Source organism: Pteropus alecto, unplaced genomic scaffold, assembly GCF_000325575.1.
Source record: "Pteropus alecto unplaced genomic scaffold, ASM32557v1 scaffold182, whole genome shotgun sequence".
NCBI classification, from domain to species: Eukaryota; Metazoa; Chordata; class Mammalia; order Chiroptera; family Pteropodidae; genus Pteropus; species Pteropus alecto.
This window is the reverse complement of record NW_006433946.1, coordinates 5,934,870-5,939,999: the sequence shown is the minus strand read 5'-3', so window position 1 is coordinate 5,939,999 and position 5,130 is coordinate 5,934,870. Positions and strand designations below refer to the sequence as shown.

At 37.4% G+C, this 5,130-nt stretch overlaps 1 pseudogene; it reads right to left on the bottom strand.

Annotated features, from left to right (window-relative positions):
• Positions 1 to 2,065: 2,065 nt before the first annotated feature.
• LOC112477122 lies at positions 2,066 to 2,184 on the bottom strand (annotated as a pseudogene).
• Positions 2,185 to 5,130: the final 2,946 nt, after the last annotated feature.

Here is a 5,130-nt window from a genome sequence, read left to right as displayed (position 1 = left end):
ATCTGTATATTCTATTGTGTGTTTACCACCCAAAGTCCAGTTTCCTTCAGCTACTATATATTTGATCCCCTTTACCCACTTCGACCTCCCCCTATCCCCCTATATTTGACCTGCTTTAACTGTCTACCTGCCTGCTCCTCCCCCGCCCTCTACCCTTTGGTAACCACTAGTCTATTGTCCATATCCATGAGTCTCTGTTTGTTTGTCCCATTCATGTGTTACTTTTAGGTTTATAGCCTACATATAAGTGATATCATGTGATATTCAACCTTTTCTGTATGGATTATTTTGCTTAGCATGATTATCTCGAGGTCCATCCAAGTTGTCACAAATGGCAGTATTTCATCTCTTCTTATGGCTGAGTAATATTTCATTGTATATATGTACTACACCTTCTTTAGCCAATCATCTATCATAGGACGCTTTGGTTGCTTCCATGTCCTGGCCACTGTGAATAATACTGCTATGAACATCGGTGAGCAAACATCTTTACGGATATGGGTTTTTGAGAATTTGGGGTAAATACCCAGTAGAGGGATTGATGGATCAGATGGTAGATCAATTCTTAGTTTGTTGAGGAACCTCCATACTGTTTTCCATAGTGGCTGTACCAATTTGCAGTCCCACCAGCAGAGTATGAGGGTTCCTTTTTCTCAGCGTCCTCTCCAACATTTGTTACTACCTGTCCTGTTGATTATAGCTATTCTAACAGCTGTGAGATGGTATCTCATTGTGATTTTGATTTTCATTTCCCTAATAGCTAGCGACGGGCATCCTTTCATATATTTGTTGGCCATTTGTATGTCCGCTATGGAGAAGTGTCTGTTCAGGTCCTCCGTCCATTTTTTGATTGGATCGTGTGTTTCTTTTGTTGTTGTTATTGATTTGTATGGTTTCTTTGTATATTTTGGATATTAGGCCCTTATCAGAGGCGTTGCTTACAAATATATTTTCCCATTTGGATGGTCGTCTCGTTACCTTGTTGACAGTTTCTTTTGCTGAGCAGAAACATTTTAGTTTGATGTAGTCCCATTCATTTGTTTTAGCTTTTACCTCCCTTGCCTTTGAGGTCAAAATCATAAAATCCTCTTTAAGTCCAAGGTCCTTGAGTTTATGTTTATGTTTTCTTCTATGAGTTTAGGTCTTATGTTTTCTTCTATGCATTTTATTGTTTCCAGTAGTATATTCAGGTCCTGAATCCATTTTGAGTTAATTTTAGTGTGTGGTGATAGACAACAGTCTAGTTTCATTCTTTTGCAGGTGGCCTTCCAGTGTTCCCAGAGCCATTTATTGAAGAGGCTTTCTTTTCTCCACTGTATGTTTTTGGCTCTTTTGTCAAAAATTATTTACCCGTATAAATATAGTTTTACTTCTGGACTCTCGATTCTGTTCCACTGGTTCGTGTGTCTGTTTTTCTGTCAATACTATGCCGTTTTGATTACTGTCGCTTCGTAGTGTAATTTGAAGTCAGGCAGAGTGATGCCTCCAGCCTTGTTCTTTTTTCTCAGGATGGCTTTGGCGATTTGGGGTCTTTTGTGCTTGCATACAAATCTGATGACCTTTTGTTCTATTTCTTTAAAAAATGCCGATGGGATTTTGATGGGGATTGCATTAAATCTGTATAATGCTTTAGGCAATACGGTCATTTTAACTATGTTGATTCTTCCAGTCCAAGAACGCAGAATATCTTTTCATTTCTTTGTATTTTCTTTGATTTCTTTTAAGAGGGTCTTGTAGTTTTCATTATATAGGTCCTTCACATGTTTCATTAAATTTATTCTTAGGTATTTTATGCTTTTTGTTGCAGTCGCTCAAGGAATTATGTTTTCTATTTCTTTTTCTGACACTTCATTATTAGAGTTCAGGAACGCTATGGATATTTGAACATTGGTTTTGTATCCAGAAACTTTACTGTATTTGCCTATTATTTCTAGTAATGTTCTTGTGGATTCTTTAGGGTTCTCTATATAGAGAATCATGTCATCCACAAATAGTGAGAGTTTGTCTTTTTTGTTTCCTATTTGGATGCTTTTTATATCTTTCTCCTGTCAGATTTTTCTTTTTATGCCTACAGCACCTGATCTTTCTAGGTGGTCTCCCATCTAAGTACTAACCAGGCCCAAACTTGCTTAGCTTCTGAGTTCAGATGGGATCAGGCTTGTTCAGGGTTGCATGGTCGTAGACCCTTTCTTGTCTGATTGCACATACTAGGACCTCCAATGTTATATTTCAGTAGACATTTTAATCTGAATCTTCAGTATCTTGAATAGCTGAAGCACTTTACCAACCTACCACTAGATATTCTCAGATACGACTCTTCTTAAAGAAGGATAGCTTTGTACCTTTGTTTCGATATCCAAGTAAAGATGACAATTATTAAACAGAAAATTGTCCAGAGAGGTTTGTAGGTAACTTTACTAAGCATTTGTTTTCTCGCTCCTTGTAAATAAATCCATGTTATCAGAAGCCCTTTCTTTTAGACTCTTGTATTCTTCAGCAGATTGTGCCCTGATCTTTTAAGATAAATCATAGATAACCTTTGGGATAAAGAATTGCATTTTAAAATACTCATAAACACTTTACCACATTGTTCTTTAGGAATGAAATGGGCTTGTGGGAAATAATTTTTAAAAAAAATTGTCACCATACAGGGAACAACAGAGTCTAAGACGTCTTTGTTTCTTTTGTATATATGGTATTGACTTACTGTTTATTGACCATGCTTTCTGTATTATTTTCTAGGCAATTATATTACTTATCTTACTGTGTTTTATATAGTAGAACTGATCTATTCATAAGAACATTTTCAGGAAAATAAAGACAACTTCCATCATAGTTAGATCTATATAAGCTTAATTGAAACTATTTAGACCTAATTTGTCTTCAAATTGCCATGGGCTGTATATATCTTCCCACTGTATCATTATTGACTGGAAATGTAACTCATAAATGTCATTTACACCCCTAGATTGCCATAATCAGCTCTGCTCCTTAACTGCTCATGATAGCTTCTAATTTCTCTTTGAATACTGCTTGCCTTTATTTCAGAAGTGAAACTGATTGAAATCAAGTAAGTAAATAAATGAAGTGAGTGAAATATATCTTTTTAATATATATTCTACAAGTACCTAGAACAGCTTGCTAATGTAAACTTTTTTCTTGTTGTTGTCTTTCAGAAAATGTCTCTTTGGGTCATCTTTTTTTGCCTCTGTGTTCTCTCTTAGGCAAAGAGATTACATTTATCACAGCGTTTTTAATTTCTGCATGCCTGCCTCTCCAAGTATACTATGGCATCTAGTTTATTTCCACACTCTGTTCTGGATATTTATTGCTGCATTAAAAAATACTCCAAAATGTAATAGTGTATAGTGGCTTAAAATAACATTAGTAGTAGTAGCAGCAGAAGCAGCAGCAGCAGCAACAGTAGTAGTAAATTTTATGAATTTGTGCTTCAGGAATTTGGCAAGAGCTTGGCTGGGTTGTTCAACTTTGACAAACATAGCAAATGTCTAGACAGCTAATGCTGGAAGATCTAGTTACAAAATGGCTCCTTCACACAAATATCTGATGTCTTGGTGCTCCGTGGCTGCTCTTTCTTTCTTCAAATTTTGTCTCATTTTTTTCAGGACTTCTCCATGTGCTTTAGGTTTCTCACAGTGTGACAGCCTCAGAGAGATTAGGCAGACTTCTTATATAGCAACTGGCTTCCCCAGAGCAAGTGTTTCCAGAGGCCTAGACTTTCTATGAACTAACATGAGAACTCCTAGAACTTTCTTTCTCCCACATTTAATTGATGAGGTAAATTTTCAAGCCAGCCTCCATTCAAGAGAAGAGGAGGAAGAGACTCCACCATTTAATGAAAGGATGGTATAAACATTATAACAAAATTCTGGAAAAAGCATGGCAGAGTGAGAGACGTCCTCAGATCTCTCCCCTTGAAACAACAATAAGGTGAACATCCAAAACTCAACAAAAAACATCCAAACCTCACACCAGTACATCTGAGCATGGGATCTGTGAATAAGAACTACCACAGATCTGAACTCCGGGTGTCGGGCAGTGGACTGGGAGAAATAAAGAAGTTGCCACTCTCAGCCACCAGAGCTACCTATAGGAAGGGGAAGGGAGAAGGAGCGGACAGTTCCCTAAACAGCCCTGCCTGGGAAAGCTGTGAGCTCCCAACTGCCGGCTGGCAGCAGGGCCTAGCCATCAGGGCAGAAGGCAGAGAAGCCAGACAGAACCACAGAGAAACAACAGTTGATTTTTACTGCCCCAGTTGCAAAACTGAGACTGATATGCAGCCCCAACTGTCAAACTCCATATCCTCTGAGACCGATCACCACGGAGCCCCAAGGGAATCTGAGCAAATGTTGCCAAGACCCTTGCTGACACTGACAGGGACTGAAACTGAGAGTAGCGAGAATGATCAAATATCTACAAGAAAATAAAAAGACATTTTTTAAGGCTTTATATAAAGCAGGGATCCAAGAGACTTAGACATCACCTACTGGAAACCAAAAGAAAAGCACCTTCTTTCCAACAAGCTAAAGAGAGACCTTTATATAATAAATCTTTGTTCTGGAAAAACAGCAGAATACACTTCCATTAATGCCCAGGTGGAGAAATACATGAACAACTAAAGTGATAAGGCATATCAGAAGGAAAGAGAAAAATCTCCAGAAAATAAGCTTACAGACATAGAAATATGCTACTTAAATGGCAAAGAACTTGGGATGGTGTTTTTGAAATAACTCAGTGAGTTCTGAAACGAGTCATGTCAACAATTTCAAGAATTGAAAAAACAAGTAGATGAGCAAAACAAGGAGACTGAAACCATCAAAGAGAACAGAATAGAACCTCTGGAGATAAAAACACACACACACACACACACACACACAGGAAGAATTAAAAAATGAAATAGCAAGCTTTGGAAATACAGTTGACCAAATGGAGGAAAGGATCAGTAATATCGAAGACAGAAATCTAGAAATAAATTATAAGGAAGAAGAGAGAAACTGAAGAAAGAAAAATAATGAAAGAGAAATATAAGAACTAGCTGATACCATCAGGAGAGGAAACATAAGAATAATGGGCATTATCAAAAGCTAGGAAAGGCATTTTCAGACAAAT